Source organism: Equus przewalskii, chromosome 15 (assembly GCF_037783145.1).
Source record: "Equus przewalskii isolate Varuska chromosome 15, EquPr2, whole genome shotgun sequence".
In the NCBI taxonomy this organism is placed as follows: domain Eukaryota; kingdom Metazoa; phylum Chordata; class Mammalia; order Perissodactyla; family Equidae; genus Equus; species Equus przewalskii.
The window spans coordinates 42,551,768-42,576,754 of record NC_091845.1 but is presented as its reverse complement, the minus strand read 5'-3'; the positions used below and the strand labels follow the sequence as shown (position 1 = coordinate 42,576,754).

The window sequence follows — 24,987 nt, the reverse complement described above, 5'->3', positions numbered from 1 at the left end:
AGTTTGGAGATTGGAATCTGGGGTGACCAACAATGAGCAAGGGGGGAATGCCCCCAGGGAGAGTGGGTGTGTGGTGACTGTGCTGGCAGGGAGGGGAGAGCCTGGAGCAGCCAGGGAAGGGCCAGTCCTTCGGGCAGAGGCCTCAGATCCAAGGGTGGGGCAACACTTGTCCAGAAGGGTTGACCTCACTCGGGGCCTCCTCCATCACATCTCTAGAGCTGCCCACGTGAAGGAGGGGCCGCAGAGATAATGAGGCCCTGGGGGTAGGTGGTGGCCAGGCTGCTGGAGTCATGGGCCTGGAACCCAGCACTTATGACTCACCTCCGCATGCCTCAAGCCCTGACCTTGAAGTCCAGTTCCAGGAAGAGCACGCCTATGCCAGACACCCAGTGTGTAGGGTCACTGTCTGTGATTCCCCGAGATCAGCAACGATAATAATAGTTCCCATTTCGTGAGGACTAATCATGTACGAGGCCCTGTTCTAAGTGCTTTACCACAGAAGGGGTCTTGCTCAAGACCACACACATGAGAAGATGGCAGAGCCGTGATTCCGATGCTGCTGCACCATATTGCTTCCCAAAGGCCTTTATGGAAAACAGCCCTCAACCCTCCTGGATTTTCAGACAGTCCTGATTTCTGGCTTTCTCTCCAATTGTCCCCCAAATACCTAGAACCGGTGAGTACATCCCTGGTGTTCCGAGGCAGCCACTTCAGTGTGTGCCTGGGGAGGGTCAGGGCTCTCTCTGTGCTTGGGACTGGCCAATCCCAAGGAGCCCTCACCTCTGACAGGCAGACAGAGTCCCCTTTGGGCTCCATCACTGGGCCCTAGAAGTCAGGGAGTCAACTTTGCTCAACCCCACATTCTGTTAGGGAAATCCCGTGGGAGGGGAGCTGGGCCTGCAGTCACAGGGAGAGCTTCTTGGCCTCACGGCAGCCCAGCCAGTGTCTTCCCCAGACCATTCTTCCCATGAGCAATGAAAGAAGCTCATCTGGGATTGCTGAGGGGTAGCCCACCCCTGGCCCCACCCAAAGGAGAACTCACCCACCCACCGTACCTGCACAGCTGCACCCTCATGGGCTGCGCTCAGAACCAGGAGGAGAACCGGCCCTGAGGAGGGACTCCCTTCCTCAGACACTGAGGTGAGGGGGAGTGTGAGGAGGGTGTGATGGGCACTGTGGGGTCAATAGGGGAGGCAGGGCCACCCACAGAGAGATGTCATCCACTGGGTCTGGCCTGTCATCCATCAGGAAAAAGGCAAGGTCCCCTTCCACTAGAAACAGGGCCAGGGTGGGCCAGAAGGGCTTTGTCAGGTGGGCTCCAGAGGGGGGCTCACTGTCAGTGGCAGGACACAAGGGCAGCCTCTGCACAGAGACAGGCTGAGAGAAATAGCTCAGAAGAGAGAACCGAAGCCAGGTGTCACTGAACAGCTCCATTATTAGTTAGCAGCTAATCTCTTAGTTGTCAGTTAACACCTTAGTTTCCAGGCAATATCTTAGTTTGTTACTACTATTTTAATTGACTACTATTATGGACCGAATGTTTATATCCCTCAAAATGCATATGTTGAAACTCTACCCTCCACTTGATGGCCTCTGGGAAGTAATTAGGATTAGATGAGGTCGTGAGGGTTCCATCCTCATGGATGGGATTGGTGCCCTTATAAGAGTCACGAGAGAGCTTGCTTCATCGCTCAGCTCCCTGACATGTGAGGACCCTATGACAAGTCAGCAGTCTGCAAGCCCGAAGAGGGCCCTCACTGGAACTCAACTGCTCTGGCCCCTGATCTCAGACTTCAGCCCCCGGAACTCTGAGGAATACATTTCTGTTGTTTATAAGTCACCCCATCTATGCTACTTTGTTTCAGCAGCCCAAACTAAGACAACTGTTAACATCTTAGTCATCAGCAAACAATCCAAGTTATCAGCAAACATATTAGGTGTCAGTTCCCCTCTTAGCGAGTAGGAGTAGAGTAGACCTCTTAGCTGACAGTTACTTCATTTATTGCCTGCGACACCTCAATGGTGCACTAATACCTCAGTGGCCTGCTAATATCGTGAATGTCTACTAATCATCTTTAGCAATAAAAAGTTTTTAATTAGCAGCTAATTGGTAATGCAACTATAACATGTAAACCCCCAAACCTCAGTGGTCTCACACAGCAAACTTTATTTCTCATTCCCATAAGTCTTATCCTTTGGAGAAGGGAGCCAGGGAGGAAGTTCACTCTGTTCCAGCTTGATGGAGGAACCCAGGCTGATGGAGGCCCCACTGTCTTCAACCCTTGGCTTTCAAGGTCGCCCTGGACATTGATATCCAGGTTGTAGACGAGGGGGAGAGAGAGATGGAATTTCATAAGGAGATTTTTATGGGCCAGGTCTGGAAGTGGCATATATCACTTCTGCCCTATTTCTCTTGGCCAGAATTCGGTCAGCTGGCCTCAGAGGGGCCTGGGAAATGTGGTCCGGGTTGGGCAGCCACTTCTCAGCAACAACTCTGCATGAGGGAAGGGGAACCCAAACCTGTGGGCGGCCAGCTGCCTCTGCCACCTGAGCAATCTTCATTTCCAAACTCTTGTTGTCAGTGTACATCTAAGTTATCTTCTAAATATCTCAGTTGTCTGCTAACACCTGGGTTTACAGACGTCTCCTGAGTGACAACTGTTTACCCTCTAAATCTGTGAAAGCTCCTAATTGTGGCTCTCAAACAGCTTGTGGTCACAGACTGGATCATCGCTTACCCTGCCGATCCCGCCCTGCCCTCTGTCCTGGACTCCGGGCCGCACTCCACAGAGATGCGTGAAATCACAGACCTGCCTTATGCCATTTTATGAGCGACCAATTTTTACTCCAAAGGTTTGTTTGTTGGTCCCCAGTTCTGCCCGCTCTCCTTCCTCTGTGAGACTCACACACTGGTTTGTGGAGACAGTCTGGAGTGTTCTGTTGGTTTGGAGGGTGTGGGACGTTTTGAAAGGTAGAGAAGGGCAGGTTTCCCAGACGCCCTGCAGGAAGCCTGGGAAATTCTCCAGATTCCTGCTTCTGAAGGGTCATGGTTGTTGATTCAGGGTGGAAATGTGACCCATCCCCAAATGCTTCACTATGTTTTAGTCCTGGAGACTTACACCTCACCGGTGCCCCACTCCGCCTCAACACACACATGCACATGCATATCACATACACATACATCCCACTTACAATACACATACCACACACACAACACACACCACACACACATACCCACCATACCACACACCCCCACACACAACACACACACATACATGCACCACACACAAAAAACACATAACACAGGTGCACCACACAGCCAAGGGCCTGCTTTGGGGGAAAGTACCTGGTAATTTCTTTTTGCCTGACGGAGGTCGAGCCTCACGGTCACATGATTGGGGGGGTTGTGGGGAGGGCAATTTGATCTTGAGAATTAGTCAGAGTCACAGCTGTCAGTCAGGGAGGTGCCCGAGGCTGGGGCCAAGGGGGACAGTTACACAGGAAGGCCCCCCATCCTCACATGGGCTCAGGTGGGATGCCATCACCAGGGTGGCTCCCTACTCTGACGGCACCCACATATGGTGGGAGTCCTCTGTATTGTTAACAGCAGCACGGTAACAGGAGTCAGAACGCCACTCGCAGGGGTGGCCTGTATACTGAGCATTAACTTTGTGCCAGGGGTCTGGCTCAACAAATGGCCTGGCGGGTGAGATGGAGGATGGGAGCTCAGCTTGGCCAGAGTTCAGCTCCCACATTTACTGACCCCGACGGCTCGGCTCGTGGCTTAACCTCCCTGAGCCTCCATCTCCTCACCTGTGGAAACAGGAATAACAGTTCCAACCCCCAGTCATTGTGAGGATTCAGTGAGTTAACATGTGTAAAAAGGGTTAGGACTTGGCCAGTATTCTTATGATTCTATGCTTTATCCCATGTAATCCTCACCAGCCACACCGTGAGGAGGTTAACAAGCTGGGGCCCCACCTGACAGATGAGCAAACTGAGGCTTGGAGAGTCAGATAACCTGCCTCAGGTCGCCAGCTAGTAAGTGTCTGGAGGTAGGTGCTGTTCCATGATCAGGGTGCTGATTGCAGAGTTTATGAGAATTAATTGAGCTGTACACTTAGTACATCTGCCTTTTCTAAATCTGTGTTTCCTCAAATGTTGACTTAAAAAAAGTCTATAGGGGGCTGGCCCCATGGCCAAGTGGTTAAGTTCGCACGCTCTGCTGTGGTGGCCCAGGGTTTCACAGATTCGGATCCTGGGCGCGGACATGGCACCACTCATCAAGCCATGCTGAGGCGGCGTCCCACATGCCACAACTAGAAGGACCCACAACTGAAATATACACCTATGACTGGGGGGATTTGGGGAGAAAAAGCAGGAAAAAAAGAAGATTGGCAACAGCTGTTAGCTTAGGAGCCAATCTTTAAAAAAAAAAGTCTATAACACCAAATATTTTAAAAAGCCAGTTGTAACCCACCTAGCATGGCCTTGGCCAAGTCTCCCAGGCTCAGTGGCTGCATCTCCTCATAATTACACCCACTCCACAGGCGTCCACAGCAAGGCAATGAGTTGGGCTCCGGTATACGGTAAGTGTTTAGCACACGATAGTTCCTTCCCCTCCCCTTCTCCCCATTCTCCTGGCCTCCCCGGCCTGCCCAGGGAAAGGCCTGTCCTGAGACAGGGCCCTGACAGAGAGAGGGTCCACCCAGAGAGGGAGAGCAGGGGTCAGAGACCGGACCTTGATAGCCACGGATTTCTCATCCTGCAGCCCTTCCTTTTCCAGTGGCCACTCATGACTGCCAGGCGGCCACAGGTGGGCAGGAGCTCCCAAGGGCGAGCTGAGGCACAGCCCTGGGGGCTGCGGCAGGGGTCAGGCCAGCTGAGGTCCAGGCTGGGGCCTGCTGGGCCAGTGACAAACATGAGCCCACCAGAGGGTGGCCTTAGGGATCAGGGAGAGGCAGTGCCGGGAGTGGGGGGTGCAGTGAGAGGATCCTCTCTTCCCAGACCCCACCTGGTTCTTGTCCAGCTGCTGATCTTTCCCTGAGACCCGAGGGGGCAGCAAAGGTGAGATGCTGCTGCTCCCTGTGCACCTGCCCCGTGCCCTTCCTCCCAGGCCTGAGCAGAAGAAGCTCAAAGACAGATCCCAGGTGACAGTAAAAAACACCAGGTCACCCACTGGGTTGAGCTCACCTGCATCTGTGGCCCCACAAGCTGCCAGGAGCCTTTGATCAGCCACGCTTTGCCCTGTGCTGTGCTAAGCAAAGTGCACCTGGGAATAAATGACACAACCTCACGTGGTCTGTCCTCCCCACCCCACCTCTCTCCACACTCCTCCCAGCTCTCTCCGCTCCAGAGACCCTGGCCTTTGCTGTTCCTCAGGCACAATGGGCACACTCCTGCCTCACACCTGCTGTCCCCCTACCGAGAAAGCTTCTCCCCAGATGCTTCATTCTCTCGCCTCCTGGTCTCCGCCCTCATGAGTTCTTCCCTGACCATCCTACATACCACCCCACCCCCAGCATTCCCTCCCCCTCTAGCAAATAATGATTTTTTTTGCATATTTATCTTGTCGTATCATTTATCTCCCTCTTCAGAATGTCAGCATTCAGAGGGCACGGACTTTTGTGGACCACCACATATCCCCGCTCCAGCCCCAGAAGCACATGCAGGTCCTCCGGGAACAGCTCTCCACCTCCCCTCCTGACCTTCCTGTGGGCTTGCCTCTCCCCAGAACGCCTTTCTCACCGCGCCTGGTTAGCTCCTTGGGTGCCTGGAGCAATCACCGGAGGGGTGTAGGCCGTAAAGCAGCATGTCAGAGCCGCATTTTGCTGGCAGTAGTGTGCCTGGTGAATTGGTGGTAAGGAGACTGACGAGGAGGCATTGGCCAATGCCCAGTCCAAGCTGGGGAAGAGCTTGCCCAGGGCCTGCCACAGCGCGGACCTCGGGGATGGCTGGAGCTCTGGGCCAGGGCGGGGCCATGGAATGAGAGAGGAGAGACAGGCCAAAGTGACATGTCCCAGGGGAGGAGGTGAGAAGGACTATGATGTCCAGCACATCACCAGGGTAGAAAGTGCTGCCTTGAAGGGAGAGCCAGGAGGGCGAGTTCATTCAGGCGGCCCAGAGCCTACAGGCTGAGGGGACCTGGGTTGGAATGGTCGCTGTGCACCCTTGAGCCACCACATCTGATTCCTGCTTTGTATCCTCTGGAGGAGATGAGACCCCCAGGATCTCAGGATAGGGTGGACTGTGAACATGTCCATTCCAGTGGGCACGTCCCAGGGCCGGCCATTGGAGTGTGATTGCTGACGCGGGTCGCTGGTGTGCCTCACCCCACCGCCCGTGGAGAGGCCTCTGTGGGGGCGTGCCCGTTTGCCTCCCTGGGGCCTCCCTCCCTGCTGAAATGAGGGGCTGTGATGAGGCGGGTGGGGGAAGGGCCCAACTCTACGCCTCTGCATTTGTCCATTTCAAGGCCCGTGGGACTTGTGGGCTGCAGAGGCCCTGGAGGTCTTCAGCCCAGGGATGCTCACTTTCCTCCCAGCCCCTCCCTCAGGGAACTGCCCAGCTCGAGAGAGAAGAAGCCCTTTTTGGAGGTGTTGGGGTGAAGTTTTGCAGCATCTCGTTGCAGTCGGCATCACACACAGGGAGCTGTGAGCTCTGTGGCTGGCTGCACAGTTGTTGGGAGCATGGGCTGCCGCGGAGCTGGCGACCCAGCCCCACTGCGCGTCTGCGGCTGGGTAACCCATTTCACATTCTCAGGCGCACGGTTCTCCGCAGCCTAACATCTGAAGGCAAGATGTGTTCTCAAAGGCGACAGCTGTGATGTTGTCCCTGCAAATCCTGCACACTGGACATCAGCAACTGGGAAGAAATCCCAGAGACAATAGTGGAGGGCCGTGCTGGGACGTGCCACCTCCCTGGGGCTTGTGGTGGCCCAGAGGGTGGTGTGGGAGACACGCGCTTGCATGACAGGTGATTCAGAAGAGTTGGCTTCTGAGCGTGAGCAAGTTTTACCAATACTTTAACCAATCTATTTTACTCACATTTTCCTTTTTAGTTATGCGCCTCAGTGATATGATAAAATTTATCTAAGTAAATCAGAAAGATATAATTTATCAAGCACAAAATTAAAAGTCTAAGTAAAGACCATGCTGCCATGCTTTAATGGCAGCATTTTTTTCTTGTTTTTTTAATGTGGTACTTAGAATAATGGGCACCTTAAAATCAATGATGTCTTTAAAAGTTGGTGAAATATGCACAATCGTCCCATTTAAGTCTACTTACTACCTTGAGTTAACCTCTTAAGACAGCATTGGCCCGATTATATTGAAATCATTTTGGTGTCTGTTTTCCCCACTAGACCACTTCCTTGGGAGCTGAGAGGCACCTTGCTGGCCTTTGAGTCTGCAAAACCTACGCAATAAACAGTAGGGCAATGGCCTGGCAACCAGTGGGTTTGAGTCGTGGTGTGCTCCTGTATATCAGCCACCACGGTGCCTGCTCGTTGTTGGGTTTTTTTTTTTGTGGGAGAGTGGAAAGAGTCTGAAATTCCTGGGCTGCCTCTTCAGCAAGGCTACAGCTATGGTTGTGTAGGTTGTACACTGCACAAAGATGTCCAGTCCAGGAGGGTAGTGGGGCCAAAATCCGTGCCAGCCCTGCTGGCCCATCCATGTGCCTGTGGGACTCTGTCCAGAGCAGGCAGCTTTTCTCATTTGTACAAATATGCTGTAGAGATGATCCGAGGATTTGCTTCTCATCCTTTAAGCAAAATCTTCCCTGCAGATGCTCTTACCTAGGAGTCCTAAGCAGCAGGTCAGGATGGGCTAAAAGACTGACCTTCAACATTGGTTCAGAGTCCGACAGTGATTCCAGGGTCAAGAAGTGATTACAGACTTGGGGCTGAAACTTGGTGGTGCGCGACAACTTCGAATTCTGATTCTGGCCCTAAGTGGGCTCTGTAACCTTGAGCAAGCTGTTAAACACAGCCAAGATTTTTATTTCCTTAATTGCAAAATTCACCCAGCGATGGGCATCCTGGGAGGGAAAACTGCTGGAAATAGTCTGGGGATATTTTATAAATTGAAAACTGCTAAGCAGCCCTAAATGATGACTGGGGATTTCTCTGCTGGGAGAACAAAAGCATGACAGTTGGATGGCTTCCTGCCTGGCCTTTCTGTTAAGGCTTCGGTTCTGGCCCCCTCACCTGGGCTGCCCAGAACCATTGCTGAGGGTTAGTCATGGGCATTATTGGAGCACAACCACCTATTGCAAATATGGTTCATGTGTGTTTTAAAGTCTTGAATGTCAAGAGCTGGGCTGAGCCCGAGGCTGGAAGCCTGCTGGGGAGGGAGCTTCAAGCCAAGGCCACACGGAGACAGCGGGAGAGGGAGTAAGGAGCTGCTGGAGGAAGCACTGTGGGTTTATTTTAAGACTGGAAAAGAGGAAAGCTGAGGAGCACAATGTGGTGCAGTAATGGCCCAGCAGTCCCTGGCCTTTCCCTGGATGTTTCCCCTGAGGCAGGAATGAAAAAGAACAAGTTTTCTATTTACCATGATGCTGGGGCTAGAGCCCAAGGGAGCCAGGAAGGGGAGAGGGGTGGGGACAGCCGTGGGTGTAGACCACAAAGAACCCGTTGGCTATGTTGGTGGTCTGAACCCTGGCTGTGGATCAGAACGACCCTCTCCGGGCCGGAACTGAAGACCACTGGACCGTGGAATGATGCAGATCCCAGCGTCCTGAGAGCCAGGGCAGCCCTGAGAGAGAGAGATGAGACCCGGAGAATGTTCTCCTCTAAGAACTGCCCCGAAGTAAGGCTGTTCGGGTCTGAGGGCATCCATGCTCCCAGCGCTGCCCCCTGGAGGGCCCACCTCACGGGTTCGGCTGGCTGCTGTGAAGGGCAGAGGGCCGCCCCTCCAGCCTCTGTGTTCCTTCATCTCCCCTCAATGCGGAATCCAGATGTCGGTCTCTTTCTCAGTGTAGACTCCGTGTGAGGTCTGTACGAGCCACTTGAGGGAGGGGCAGACTGGCGCATTTTCAGCCAGGGTGACCCACTGTTCCCCAGAGATGACAACGTTTCCTCAAGCCCTTTCATCTGGCCGCCCCCTCACCGTTTTAAAATTCACTCAGGATAATGACCACCTGGGGTGAAGGTCTGAGCAGGAGTATTTCTCACTGAATTTAGATAAATCCAGAACCCACTACAAGCCCCAGGAGGCCACCTCCCTCTCCCACTGGGGAGCTCCCCTCCCCGACTGAACTGGGCCGCACCCTCTTTCAGTTCCTGGTTCCCCGCCTGCCCACAGGCCCAGCTGTCGCAGCTGGCCCCCAGGCACAGCCACCCTTCCTCTGGTTCTTCCCCTCTTCGCCTCCAACACACTCCTGGTTTAGATGCCACCTCCTCACAGAGTTCTCCCCGACTAGCCCACTCCACCCCCAAGCCTTGCCCCTCCTGCCTGATTACCCTCATAGGACCACGTTCTTTGCTCTCCCAGCACTTCTTACAGCTCGTAATTCTCCACCCACTTGTGTGACTGTCCATGCGCGGCTGTCTCCCGCCAGCCCGGAGCCTCCGTGGGCAGTGGGCACCTCTACCTTCTTTCCCATGGCACACCCAGCTCTTAGCGCAGGCCTGGCGCTGAGCGGGTGCTAAAGAAATGTTTGTTGAATAGGTGAATGAACTGTTATTGCAACGCTTTTTTCAACCCTGCCTCACTGGGGGATTCTGGATGTTCAGGAAGGGGCTGGTTGAAGGGAGCTGAAGGACCGCCATGGGCCACTTCAGCCACTGAGCACGGCTCTGGTGTTAGTGTCCCAGGGCTGCCTTGGCAACTGAGTGGTTTAAACAGCAGAAGTCGATCCTCTCGCAGTCCTGGAGACCAAGAGTCCGAAATCAGGTGTTGGCAGGGCCGTGCTCTGGCTGAAGGCTCTCTGGAGAATCTCTCCTTGCTTCTCCCCGGCCTCTGACGGTGGTCAGCCCTCTCTGACATCCCTTTGCTTGTGGCTCACCGCTTCAGCCTCCGCCTCTGTCTTCATGGGCCCTTCTCCTCCTGTGTCTCTTCTCTTCTTACAAGGACACCAGCCACACTGGGTTTAGGGCCTGTCCTACTCCAGTGTGACCTCATCCTGACTAACTGCATCTGCACCACCCCTGTTTCCAAATATGATTACGTTCTGAGGGTCAGGAAGGATGTGAACTTTCGGGGGACATTGCAGGTCTCCAGCTGATCTCTTCTGTCCAGTTTTTCTCACTTCCTGCCGATGTTCTGCTCCCTCCAGCCCCACCCCCCACCTCTCGTTGGGAAGGAGCCTGATAAACTGTCCTTGCTGAGATGTAAGTGGCAACAGGACTTTACAACCCGTTTAGGAAAGTGAAGTACCAGTTTCTGGGTGAATGGTGAAACGACCCTGCTCCCCTGCCCTCCCACCTTGTCCCCTCCCTCCTCACCCCTTCCCTGTTCTCTGATCTCATGAAGTCCAGAATCCCTGGTTAAGGTCAACAACGTCACAACTCCCAACCAACAAGGGGAGGACCCGCCGACCACGCCCCATCGCCCCTCGTGTTTTTCAGTGTGAAGTCACGTGACCTCGCACTTGGACGTGGGCATCCCCAGCTCACTGAGGCGCCCATCATGAGGACATGCAGTTACTTGGGTGGGCGTCGATTAAGACAGGCCGGGGCTTGGGGCTGACCCTCTGCAGCAGGCGCCGCCAAGGCCTGGGGAGGCAACGTGCGCCTCTCATGAGGGAATTTGTCTCTTCAGAAAGGGACAGAGGGATGACCCCAATTATGGATGGGCAGTGGCACAAGACTACCCATTTGTTTATAAGACTACCTACAAACACTGGGGCTGTTTGCTGCCCTCGCATCAATTTCTGGAAGCTCCGGGTGTGTTAATTGGGTCCTCTGAGAGGCAAGGACCAAGATGAGATTAGACATGCAGGAGATCTATGGGGGAAAATGCCTGTAAAGGAGGATGGGAGGGGGAGGGTGGCAGTTGGAGGAACCCTCAGACAGAGATGCAGGTTGAGCCCTGTGAAGGAGAGAAGGAAGCAAGAAGGAAGGAAGGTCTTAGCTGCCTACAAGAGTCCTGAGGTCAAAGTTGCCTATTGGAGGAGCCCCACACCTCGCAGGAGTGGGCCTGCCTTAGTGTCGCTGCCACTCTCAGCCATGAGCAGGGAGCAGCCCACAGGAGGTGTGGCCTCAGCACACCTGGATTCAGAGGGTGTCTCTGGGCATCAGGCAGTTGTGCTTCCCTCCAGGAGGAGAGCAGAGGGCTGCTGGTGGGTCAAGGGGGCCAACAGTCCTTTCCCAGCCCTGCCATCAGCTTGGTCTCTATCGGGCTGAGAAGCCTGGGGTCTGGGGATCCCATCTAGGTCAGTTCCCAAGTGGGTGAGGACTGCAGGAGGGAGGCGCCCTCCTCACCCAGGCCTCCCCACTCTCCTGGAGTGAAGGTCCCCCCGACAGCCAGCCCACAGCACGGGAGTTTCAGGGAGGCACTCTAACGTCAGTGAGGGCTGGACATCCTCAGAGGAAATCAAGCTATGAAATCGTTTTCAACACAAAAGCCCCATTTATTTTGACAAGAAAAAAAGTAGTGGCTCCAACCAGCGCTCAGATGAGGTGGGCGCCTTTGGCCTCCTGCTGTGTGTTATGGTCCATCCACAGCTCTCAGAGCGTGTGGAGCAAACCTTTTTCATGGTTTTGGGTTGTTTTTTCTACATGCTTAGAGGATTGTGAGCCTTTTGTACTTCTCAGTATTTCCCATTTTGAGTTCCCCATAGACTGGTTGTACCAAATTGATGGAGCATGACACATAGCTTTGGCCTTAGGGCTATATTTTTATCTCCTAATTGGTTGAGCCTTAAAGAAGGGGTGGAGAGTGGCTGTGAAGACGTCAGCGACGTGAAATCAAGCAGACTAAAATAAACAGGGCAGTCCTCCTTCCTGTCTGTGGGGCTCCAAGTGGCAGGTCACTTCTCCTCCCAGGTAGCAGATGGGGAACTGCTTCACACCAAGATCCTCAGTTCACAGTTTCTCTGGAAGCTTCCAGGGTTTTCCTCAGGCTGCACTCAAGCTGGGAGATGCCTCTTTCATAGCTCACACCCCAGCCATGTGGATTAATGAAAATGTCACAGGCACTTTTTTCTTTCTGATGTTGCTTTACAAATGTAGCACAAATGTCCTCGAGTCCTCTGGCCTTCTGGAGTCACTCACTTCTTTATTACCCAAATAAACTAGACCCAGCCCCCAATCCCATGAGCCTGGGGGAAGTCATGGCCCCTCCCCACTGACACTGCCCTGCCAATGACCTCCATGTCGCCAAGCCCACGGACACGGTTCCATTCTCCTCTGAATTTGATAAACATGCTCTTTGCTCTCCTCCCCTCCTACCTCCCCTGGTGGCTCACCTCAGCCTTCTTTTCTGGCTCTTCCCTCTCTGAACTCTTCAGCAGTTCGTCCTGGGCCCTCTCTTCTTCTCTGTCTACACCCCCTGCCCAGGTGAGCTCACTCAGCCCATGGCTTCACACCCCATTGACTACAAATCTAAGGTCCAGCCAGCCCTCTCTTCTGGCCACCCAGTGGGCTTCTTTGCTTCACCTCTTGATCTTCCCTCCAACTCAGTTTCTCTCCAAGTCTGCTCCATTTCAGTAATTGACCCAACACCTGTCGCCAGCCCTGCCAGCTCCTCAAGTGGGAATCTTGGGAATTCTACTGGATTCTCCTGCTTTCTTCATTTCCCACATCTCCATCCACAATCTCTGTCTGTCCCACCTCCCAGCCTCTTGAGTCCGTCCACTGTTTCCTGATGTCAGCCCATTGCCTCACTGGTACCACAACAGCCTCCTTACCTTCTCAGCCATCACATGACCGCTACCCTTGGCAGCCAACCCTGCTCCCTATTCTATTCTTAACATGGCAGCCGTGGCAATCTTGTCAGAGCTTAGCTCAGATCCTGTCATTCTTCTCCTTAACAATCTCCAATGGCAAACCCAGCAATGGGCCAGTGAGACACCCCCACCCCAGCCCTGCCTGCCTGGCACCCCGCTCTCCCAGTGCTCTCCTGCTCCAGCCACAGTGGCCTTGCTCTCCAGGAGCTGGGATATTGCCTTTCCCTCTGTGGGATTGCTCCTCCTCGGTATCTGAGTGCCTGGGTTTCTTCAAGCTACAGAGCTCCCTTCAAATATTACCTCCCTAAAAGGCTCCCTGAAAATTCCTGTGCTTTATTGTACAGAGATCTTTCATCTCCCCCGTACTTAATCTCCTCCTGTTAGACTATGAGTAATGTGAGTGTGTTAGCAGAACGGGCAGGCTGTGTATAACCAAAAGGCTAATTGATTATTTTCATCTGCTCTGAGGGCCGAACTGCCAGCAGTACAAAGAATTGGCTGAGCAATTAAATGACGCCTGTTCTCTGCAGCTTCACATGTCCCCCATCACGTTCTTGGGTGGAGCCCAAGGTCAGGGACATGTATGGCTGGTAATGGGACAGAGGCATGAAGCTATATGATAAAAGCCTTCTTGTTTTGCTCACTCTGCTTCGGCGGCCCAAGGTTCACAGGTTAAGTGCTAAGTGAAGTAAGTCAAACAGAGGAAGACAAATACTGTATGATCTCACTTATATGTGGAATCTAATAAAAACAAGGTCATAGATACAGAAAATTGATTTGTGGTTTACCAGAGGTGGGAGTTGAGGGGTGGGCAAAATGGGTGAAGGTGATCAAAAGGTACAAACTTCCAGTTATAAAATGAATAAGTCCTGGGGATGTAACGTACAGCATGGCGACTACAGTTAATAATACTGTATTGCATGTTTGAAAGTTGCTGAGAGAATAAATCATAAAAATTCTCATCACGAGAAAACATTTTATAACTATATATGGTGATGGATGTTAACTAGACTTATCGTGGTGATCATTTTGCAATATATATAAAGATCGACTCATTGTGTTGGACACCTGAAACTAATATAATGTTGTATGTCAATTATACCTCCATAAAGATTTCAATAAGGAAATAGTTGTTACATAGAAATACATCATATATGTAAGTTGTGAAGCATAACACTAAAAATTGTATCCAAGAACCACCACCCCATTTAAGAACTGGGATATTCTCTACGTTGTTGAAGCTCATGTGTTCCCCTCCCCAATGACACGAGGAGGTAACCAACATCTGAAGTTTATTATTTTTTTTTTATCATTCTCTTGCACTTCCTTATACTTTCGCTTGTTTCTGAACTTTATAAAAATAGTCTCTTGTGTAAGTAGTCTTCTGGGACATTAGGATGCGTCCATAATAATGCACAGAGCTGTAGTTCATAAAATGTGTGAATGGAATACAGGTCTTTTTGCCCAATCTACCATCAGTGGACTTTGGGGCTGTTTCCAGGATTCTGCTATTACTAACAATATTGCTATGAAAGTTCAGCACCTGCCCCTAGGGCATGTGTTTCTCAGGCCGTAGGAGTGGAGCAGCTGGGGTCAAGTCTAAGTTCATGCTCCACGAGGTGACTGGTTCCCAAGTGGTCCTGTGTGTACAGCCCCGGCGCTGAGCAGAGCCTTCCCTACTCCACCCTCGACAACACTTGCTGTCATTGGGCTTTGCAATCAGGGCCCATTTGGTGGGGTGTTTGGTGAGCGGCTTTTTCTTGCTATGTTCCAGTCCCAAAAGTGGGCCCAGGTTTAATTCCAGGGTGAGTCGGCTCCTGAGGCCGCCTTCCGGAGGTTGTTAGAGGGCTGAGGTGAGAGCAGGATCTTTGGTATTGAAAGGAGCTGTGTCTGCCGTCCAGCTCCGCCACAAACAGGCTATGCTACCTTAGAGCTTCAGGACCTCTTTGAGCTTCAGTTTCTGTGAAATGGGGACAGCTCCTAATGTGCGGGGCTGTTGACAACCCACTGAGGAAACTGTAAAGTGCCCAGCACAGTGGTACACACACATACATTCCTCATAGACACAAACACCAACACACACACAGACAAATCAAGACCCACACAGACACATCCCACCCACGGTAACCACCTGTCACCAACCCAGAGCCTGTCCCCATCCATATGCACACTTGGAGACACAAACACACAGAGTCAAATAATGGATTCCCCAGACATACACTCGTAGCCCTTACTTGAATACAGACACACACGCACACACACGCACACACACACACACTAGCCAGCCTTTCCTCTCGAGTCCCTTCATCCCGCCCCCCTCTCTGGTTCTGTTCTATCTTCTCACTGGTCGTTTTGCCTCTCACAGGTCATTTCATCTCCAGATACTAGAACCATTATGTTTCGGCCCCTCCATAATCATCTCAGCACATCTGAATTACGGTAGCTTCAAGTATCTTTGTTTTTTGTTTTGTTTTATTTGTGATGGATCAAAAAGACTGCTGAAACAAAGAAAAGATCAACTGAGCAGAAACAAGCTTATATAGGAACATCCTTTATAGTTCTACTGTCAGAGAGGAGAGCTGTGTGACTTGGTCCGATTCAGTGACATGGTTGATCTGGGGCACATTTAAGTACAAGTGACAAGGTTGGGTTAGCAAAGGCTTTGCTAGGCCGGATCTCTGTACGTGGCCCTCAACAGATTGGATGCTGCCCACCACATTGGGAAGGACAATCTACTGAGTCCACTAATTTGAATGTGAATTTCATCCAGAAATACTCTCACAGACACACCCGGAAACAATGTCTAATCTAGGCAGCCTGTGGCCAGTCGAGCTGACACATAGACTTAACCATCACACTGTGTGATTCCATTTAATACATGAAAAACAGAAATACCCAAAATTAATCTGTGCTTTCGGAAGTCAAGAGGGTGGTTACCCTTGGGAAGGTGGTGATGGGTGAGAACACAAGGGGACTTCCAGGGTGCTGGGTGATGTTCTGTTTCTTGATCTGGATCCAGTTTACACAGAAATGTTCAGTTCATGAAAACCCATTATGCTATATGCTCTCTGTATGTCCTACTTCTATCAAAAGTTTTGAAAAGAAGGATGCACACAAAGACAGTCTTTTCAACAAATGGTGCTGGAACAACTGAACATCCACATGCAAAAAAATGAATCCAGACACAGACCTTACATCCTTCACAAAAATTAACTCGAAATGGATGATAGACCTAAATGCAAAATGCAAAACTATGAAACTCCTAGAAGATAACACAGGAGAAAATCTAGATGACATTGGGTATGGTGATGGCTTTTTAGATGCAGGAAAGAAATAACTGATAAACTAGATTTCTTTAAAATTAACAACTTCTGCTCTGCAAAGGACAATGTCAAGAGAATGAGAAGACAAGCCACAGACTGGGAGAAGATATTTGTAAAAGACACATCGGATAAAAGACTATTATCCAAAATATACAAAGAACTCTTGAAACTCAACAATAGGAAAAGGAACAACCTGATTTAAAAATGGGCATAAGTCCTGAACAAATACCCCAACAAAGATGGACAGATGGCAAGTAAGCGCGTGAAAAGATGCTCCACATCATGTGTCATCAGGGAAACGCACCTTAAAACAACAGTGAGACACCACTACATACCTGTTAGAATGGCCAAAGTCCAGAACACTGACAACACCAACTGCTGACAAGGATGGGGAGCAACAAGGACTCTCATTCTTTGCTAGTGGGAATGCAAAATGGTACTACTGTTTTGAAAGACAGTTTGGAAGTTTCTTATAAAACTAAACATATTCTTATCATACAATCCAGTGGTCTCAATCCTTGGGATTTACCCAAATGAACTGAAAACTTATGTCTACACAAAAACCTGCACACGGATGTTTATAGCAGCTTTATTCATAACTGCCAAAACTTGGAAGCAACCAAGAAGTCCTCAGTAGGTGAATGGATCAATAAACTGCGGTACATCCAGACAATGGCATATTATTCAACGCTAAAAAGCAATGAGCCATAAAGTCAGGAAAAGACATGGAAGAACTTAAATGTATGTTACTAAGTGAAAGAAGCCACTCTGAAAAGGCTACATATTATATGATTTCAATTATATGACATTCTGGAAAAGGCAAAACTATGAAGACAGTAAAAAGATCAGTGGTTGCCAGGGGGGCTGGGGGAGGACGGGATGAACAGGGGGAGCACAGAGGATTTTTAGGGCAGTGAAACTATTCTGTATGATACTATAATGGTGGATACGTGTCGTTATACATTTGTCAAAACCCACAGAAATGTACAATATCAAGAGTGAACCTTCATGTTAAACTATGGACTTTCAGTGCTAATGATGTGTCAACATAGGTTCATTGGGTGTAATAAATGTACCACTCTGGTGGGGGATGTTGATGGTGGAGGGGGCTCTGGGGGGGTGGGGGAGGAGATATCTGAGTAATCTCTGTGCTTTCTGCTCAATTTTGCCATGAAACTCAAAACTGTACTTTTGACAACACAAAAGTATACTTTCCACTCAGTTTAAAACTGCTCTAAAAAGTAAAGTTCATTAATTAAAAAAAGGACATGTGGCTATTACCTTCAGCCTGCACCCAGTGGAGATCAATTCCTAAGTAGGAAATTCATGGATTCACAAACTTAGGTGCAGACAGGACCTCAGACGTCACTCAGAAATCACTCAAGGCAACAAGCAGACTCCCAGAGAGCAAATCCCAATGCCTCTACTTACCAGCTGTGTGCCCTTGGGCAATTTACTGAACTTCTGGGAGCCTCTGTTTCTCTGTCTGTAAAATGGAAGTAATATGGAATTTATCTCAGAGAGTCATTATGAGGATTAAATAAGATAATTTATGGCAAACAGTCAGTGCTCCATAAATGTCAGCTATTATTAGCATTATTACCATCCAGTAGAATATTCATTCATTCATTCAACAGTAATGAACTGAGCAGTGTGCAAGGTACGAGGATGAACAAGGCCGACCTGGTCCTTGCCCTCACAGAGCTTGTAGTCTAGTCCCACCTCCCTCCGGGCACACACTGGTATTGGAAACAGAAGACGTGCTTCCCATTCGGGCTTTGCAGACAAGCATCTGCTGATACACACACACTGGAAGCAGCCCCAGGGGCTTCAGCAGCCGAGGAATCGCTCAGATGATTTTGTTATGAGAGGTGGGGTGGCACAGAGCCGCGCTGCCGGGGTGCCAATCCCGATCCACTGCCTCCTCACTGTGGAACTTTAGGCGGGTTCCTTACCTCCCCTGTGCCTCAGTTTCCTCATCTGTGTAAAGGAGTGGATAACAGAACCTATCTCACGTGTTGTTAGGAGGATGGAACCCTGTAACACAGGGAGAGTGCAGAGAGTGGTGCTGGGCACAGAGTAGGTGCTGTGACGTGTCCGCCATCACTATTCTTGTTATGACTCATCAGCGGTTCTGACGCTGACCCCAGCCAGATGGTAACCAGGGGAAAGCAAAGCAGACCTTGGTGTCGATGAAGAAATCCAGGTGACCAAGTCGTCTCAGCTGCACAGAGGAGTTCTGGAGAATGTGCTCACCTCCTAGGTGTTTATCCCACGGATATGCTTGCACAGGTGTGAAATGGTTTATAAGTCATCCACTGCTGTGGCATCGGTAATAGCTAAAACATGGAGGCAGCCTAGACATCTGTGAATAGGGGACTGGTTAAAAAAATCCATGACTCACCCGGAGAGAGAAATATTAGCCCTCAAAAAGAACAAGGCAGCTGCATGTGAAATGATGTGAAAAGATTATCGTTAAGTGCAAAATGCAAGGGGCAGTGCAGCTTGACTTTCTGTGTTAAAAAAAAGAAGTGTGCGTGCCCACGTACTTTGGTAACAGGATGGTGGTTGTCTCTGGAGGGAGCACCGCTTGCCTGGGGCTCAGGGGCGGGAGGAACATGTTCTTTTCACTCTGTGCTCCTCGCACCTTTTGCATTGGAAGTCCTATACACATATTACTTACTTTAAAAAAAGATTAAGCAGAGATTGGAGCTGATTTAGAAATCAGCACTCTAGTTCACTGTGTCCTGTGAGACACCTCTCGCTGCTCTCTGAGCAGATGGCCCTGGGCGGGGTTGGGCCAGGGCCAGCGGGCAGCCTCCCTCCCCCGTGGGTGTGTGGGGAGCCACGTGGGGCCCTGTGGTCGGGCACATGCCTCCAGCTGGGTCTTCCTGTGTGGTGGAAGGCCCGGGGTGCGGAACTGAGACTGGGGAAGAGTGGGCTCCAGCAGCCTGACAGAGGCTGCACACACAGGGGAAGGTCGTGGTCCTAAGATCTGAGTCTGGTCTGGGCAGCTCTCCAGGGCAGACAATCACGAGACAAAGGCTCATTATGAGAGCCAGGAAAGGGCCTTCCATCACAGCTGCTTCTCTCCATTCACGGGGCAATTCCACAGCGAAACTTGGGGCCAGAGCAGCCCGAGGTTCAGGAAACAGATTCGGAGGGGCCAGGGTTTCCTGGCCTGCTCTGGGCATCAGCGGGGTGGAAAGAGCCCAAAGGAACTGAGTTCTTAATTCTCCATCCATCTGCTCAGCTGAAATATAAAGATTCTTTTCAGAGCTCTCCCCGGAGTGGCTCTCCAGCTTTGGGACACACACAGCATTGTGTGCAGGGACATTCCCCGGAGCCAAGCAAAAGTGACAGAAAGGCCCTTTCAGTTAACTGCAAAATAAGCAGGGCTCTGTCCAAAGACAGGGACCCTTTGCCTCACGGGCCCCCTGGTAATTCACAGGGTGTCAGAGCACCGTTTATTGCTTATAGTCTATTGGATTAGGGTTTTTCAAATGCCTTTTAGTCAACAATTCTTTATACACACCTATGCATGCGAACAGATATTCTTAAGTCAAATATCCCTTATGTATTCAAACACACATGCACACATATTTATTTGTAGTCACAGCTCTGACTAGCAAGATAATCAATACACGAGGTAGACCAAATATTTGGTACAAGGTAATCAGACGAGACCTGTAGAAGGTTTGCAGTGGCATACAAAGCTGCAAGAGTGATAATGCAGCCTCTTTTCTTTGTTTCTCCAAATCTGGGTCACCGTTAAGTTCAATTAATTCTTTCCACCTATAGATAGCAACACCTGTACTCCCTTTTCTGATGGGACTCATTCATTCATTTACCAAGCATTTGGAGGGGGTCCTACCGTGTGCCAGGCACCATTCCAGGTTTCTGGGATATGGCAATGAGCAAAATGGTCAACGAACCCTGGCCTGGTGAGGTTTGCATCCTAGTGAGGAGACAGGCGTTCAGGTGGTGTCAGGTAGGGGCAGGGATGGAGAGAAGGGAGCTAAGAAGGACTTCCTGGGGAAGTGACCACTGAAGTTCAGCCCAGAGGGTTATAAGCCAGAGAGTCACATGGAGATCTGGGGGAGCAGATTCCAGGCAGGAGAAACGGCAACTCCCTCACCCACTCTAGTTACCTGCACTCACTTGGCAAAAGCCAGCCCTGGTTAGACCCAATTCCCCAGCTACTCCACACCCACATCTGTGCAGCTGAACCCCATCTAGAGAAAAACATGCCACTGTGTTGGCTGGCCTCATGGAAATTCACGCCCAGAATCTCAAGGTGGGAGGTTGTGGGGTAGAAGTGCAGGGGGCCTTCATGCTTTCTTCACGTCATGCTTCTCTGGGCCATTCACCCTCTCATTCCCCTAGGTGGCTCGTCCCAACAGCAATTCCCCTGGCCTCACTCTCATTACTTCCTGTTTCATGAGAAAATTAATCAGAAGACCTACCTGCCACTCCAAGAATCCAACACCTATGTACTTACCTCCCTGATTCTTGCCCAGATCCTTCCTCCCTATTACCATGGATGGAATGTGCAACGGAGCCCAGCCCCTGTCTGCTCCTCAGGCATGCCGCTCCAAAAACTCGCTTCTCTCCCTCTCTCCTACATTAGCAATACTCCTCTCCACAAATTCCACCTCACTGGGTCGTTCCCAGCAGCATGGAATCATGCCATACCATCTCCCATATTTAAAAAAAAATCTAAAAACCCTCTCTTGATGGCACTTTTCCCTTATTCCACTTTACCCAACAAAACTCCTGGAAAGAGTTGTTTAGATGGCTGTCTCCAACATCTCTCCTTGCATTTGCTCTTCAAGTCTTTTCTCAGATGTTACTTTCTCAGTGAGACCTCCTCTGACCATTGCATTTAAATTGCATGCCCTCCTTAAGGCCTCCTCCCGGCTTCATTTTTCTCCATAGCTCTCATCACTTTCTAACATACTCTATGAGGCATGGCTCTATTTTGTTTATTGTCTACCCCCCAACCCCCGGGATGCAAAGTCCAAATAACACATGGATGTCTGTCTAGTCTGTTCACTGCCGCATCCCCAACATGTGGATAAAGGGCCCAGGGGGCCACAGGTGCCTGGTCATGTTTATTCAGTGAGTGAATGAATGCATGGGAGGGGCAAGGCCAGGAACAGCGAGGAAGCAGTGTGGCTGGAGTGGAGTAAGAAGGGGAGACAAAGGGCAGTAAGAGGGTAGAGGTGGCAAGAAGCCTGATCACATAGGGTCAAGGAGAGTGTCTTACTCTAAGTGTAAGTGGAGATGTGGTTCTGGATGCTGCTGGAGGGTTTGGAGCTGGGAAGGGACATGATCTGATTGATGTTACTGAGATTCTGGGCAAGTCAAGTTGAAAATTCCACATTGCACGAGTGTGTTCCTGACAGGCAATTTTTACATCCACGTGCTCATGAAAATAGACTTCCAGACTAAAGGAGAGCTGTGTGTTGATAACGGCTCCTGTTATATGAGCAGGGCTGTGGGAAATGTGCACTGCTTGGAACGGCTTTACTGGTAAAATGGAACACAGAACATTTCTCACCCAGCAAAGCAAAACATTATTGGCAAAAACACATGAAAAGATGTTCAGCATCACTAATCATCAGGGAAATGCAAATCAAAACTACACTAAGATACCACCTTACGCCTGTTAAAATGGCTATAATCACTAAGACTAAAAATAACAAATGTTGGAGAGGGTGTGGAGAGAAGGGAACCCTCATACACTGCTGGTGGGAATGCAAACAGGTGCGGCGACTGTGGAAAACAGTATGGAGATTCCTCAAAAAACTGAAAATAGAACTACCATATGACCCAGGTAACCCACTACTGCATATATATCCAAACAACTCGAAATCAACAATCCAAAGTAACATATGCACCCCTGTGTTCATTTCAGCACTATTCATAATAGCCAAGACACAGAAACTATCCAAGTGGCCATCGACTGGTGATTGGATAAAGAAGATGTGGTATATATACACAATGGAATACTGCTCAGCCAGAAGAAAGACAAAATCATCCCATTTGCAACAACATGGATGGACCTAGAGGGAATTATGCCTGGAGTGAAATAAGCCAGACTGAGAAAGACAGACACCAAATGATTTCACTCATATGTGTAATATAAACAAGCACATGGACAAAGAAAAGAGTTCAGTGGTTACCAGGGGAAGGGGGTGGGGGGTGGGTACAGGGGGTGAAGGGCAGCACTTATGTGGTGACAGACAAGAAATAATGTACAACTGAAATTTCACGATGATGTAAACTATTATGAGCTCAAATAAAAAACAAACAAAAAACAAAAAAAATTATTGGTAAATACTTAAGCAAAACCATCCATGCTCTGCTTACTTATTGATAAAAATATTTAGCTCTTCTGTATTTTTGCTTTTTAAACAACTGATTGCAGTATTAACACATTTTTTGAGATATTAATCAACAGATGTTTCCAAGCACATGGAACAGACAAAACCGGCCTGTATTAAATACCCATGGCTGGGATTTTAAATGTTGGGCACAGAATTTGAAAGCATCTCTGCCCCCTAAGTATTAAACACAGCAGTAAAACATCTGGTAGTCTCCTGGCCATGTCTAGCATTTCTAAGTACCCTTTCACAGGGATCTATTATGTGGTTTGATGCTTATGGGATGCATTCTTATAAGCTGTTCTGTAAAGGTGTAAGGTGCGCCACTGACTAAGAGGGGACAACCCAGTTTGGTCAGGAAATATGTGGGTTGTGGGTTCAGGTGTACGTGTCTAGTTGGTAGAGATGGCACAGCTGCTTCTAGAACTGCTGTGGGAGTGGGGAGTAAAGTTTGTAGATTCTGAGCACTCCAGGCAAGCCAAGATGGGAGGAGAGGCAGGAGGGGAACAAAGATGATGGGCCAAGGTGGCTGCCAAGCTAGGAGGAAGAGAGAAGACTGATTTACAAGAGGCCTTGGCTGGGGTCTGTGGCTCCTGCACCAGAGTCCCAGCCGTTAGAACTGAACACCCAGGAAGCTGGCTCTGGCCTTGCTAGACTGCACAGGGATGGCCTCGTCCCAGTGCTTTGTGGGCTCCATCCCCGATACTCGGGGGTCAGGCAAAGTGAGCCAAAGCTTCCAGTCCGATAGATGTCCTCATGACTGTGTGCACCAAGGGTCACTGCCACAGTGTCCTGGGGAAGCATGGGACTTAGGACTTTAGACCAGCGGTTCTCAAGTGCGGTCCTTGAACTAGCAGCATCAATATCACTTGGGAACTTGTTAGAGAGGCAAATTGTTAACCCCCCCTGCCCCCCACCCAGCCAGAGCTGCTGAATCAGAGACCTGGAGTAGGTCCCAGCACCCAGCGTTTTAATAAGCTCCCTAAGGAATTCTGATGTGTGTTCAAGTTCGGGAACCACTGATTTAGACCAGTTTCAGGTGATGCTGATGCTGCTGGCTCCAGGACCATACTTTGAGAGCCATCATTCTAGAAATTTCATAAGCAAATCACTCAGTTTATGAGTAAATGTTGTTATTAATGAACAAGTCTTACTGAATACCTAAGGGCTGTTTAATAATGATTACCTCTGAACAAGGGGATTGTGGGCAATTTTTAAAAAGTTTATGTATCTCTGTATTGTTCAAAGTTGTCAGAAACATGTATTACTTTTATAGATAAGAAAATTTAAAGGTTTGGGGCAGCCCAGTGGCATAGTGGTTAAGTTCGTGTGCTCCGCTTCGGTGGCCCGCGGTTCAGGGGTTCAGAGCCCAGGAGTGGACATACGCACCGCTCATCAAGCCATGCTGTGGTGGCATCCCACATACAAAATAGAGGAAGACTGGCACAGATGTTAGCTCAGCAACAATCTTCCTCCAGCAAAAAGAGGAAGATTGGCAACAGATGTTAGCTCAGGCCAATCTTCCTCATCAAAAAACAACCACAAAAAAAACCCCAAGATTTTTTAAAAGTACCTCATTCTAGTATAGTTCTTTACAGCAGTGATTCTCAAACTGTGTTGTCAAACAAACCATCCAGGAACCTTGTTAAACGTAGATTCTGGTTCAGTCGGTGGGGGGAGAGCGGTGTGTGCATGAGAGTCTACATTTTCAACAAGCTCTCTGGTGATTCCAGTCTACTGGCCCATGAACCACACTGAGTTTACAGAATTTACAGAATACAAAGCACTTTCATGTATATTATCTTGTTTGTTCCTTGTCATAACCCTGGCAGACAGATTCACTAATTCACCACTCAACCATTAGGTACTACTATGTACCAGGCCCTGGGCATACAGATATGGTCTAATGGGGTGGAAAACCAAGCAACCACCAAAAAAAAACACTTGAAAACAGACAAATGATTATAGTGATCAGAACTGATCAGGAAATAAAGAGGGTGCTGAAAAAGAAGGCCTCTAGGAGGAAGTGATTTCAGTAGAGATGGGCAGGAACAGCCACGAAGTTCAAGGGCAGGCTCTGGGCAGACACCAGGAGGCTCCCGCAGCCAGAGCCGAGGGAGAGAAGACCCCCAAATCACGTTGGAGAAGGCAGAGGCTCCCCCACCCACCCTGGGCAGGAAGTCCGGGGTCCGCATTGAGGGTCTAAGCAGGGAAGTGACTGGCCTGGTATTTGTCTTAGGATCACTCTGGCTGCATTGTGGTAAATGAAACCTCTCCAGGGTCACCTCGGAGTTGGTGCAGGAAGCGCCGGGCCATGCGGGGGAACCCAGGAGTCAGGCCGCCGCCCCCGGGGTCGCGCGGACCGACTTGGGGGGTCAGGAATCCCC

At 50.0% G+C, this 24,987-nt stretch overlaps 1 long non-coding RNA gene across 2 annotated transcripts; it reads right to left on the bottom strand.

Moving 5' to 3' along the window:
* Positions 1-14,163: 14,163 nt before the first annotated feature.
* LOC139076159 (uncharacterized) lies at positions 14,164-18,527 on the bottom strand. Of its 2 annotated transcripts, none has more exons than XR_011527476.1 (3): positions 18,394-18,527; positions 17,643-17,697; positions 14,164-14,848 (listed from the first exon to the last, which is right to left on the bottom strand). It is a non-coding gene; the product is annotated as an uncharacterized lncRNA (long non-coding RNA). The 2 variants fall into 2 exon arrangements; XR_011527477.1 differs by lacking the exon at positions 14,164-14,848 and adding an exon at positions 16,492-16,628.
* Positions 18,528-24,987: the final 6,460 nt, after the last annotated feature.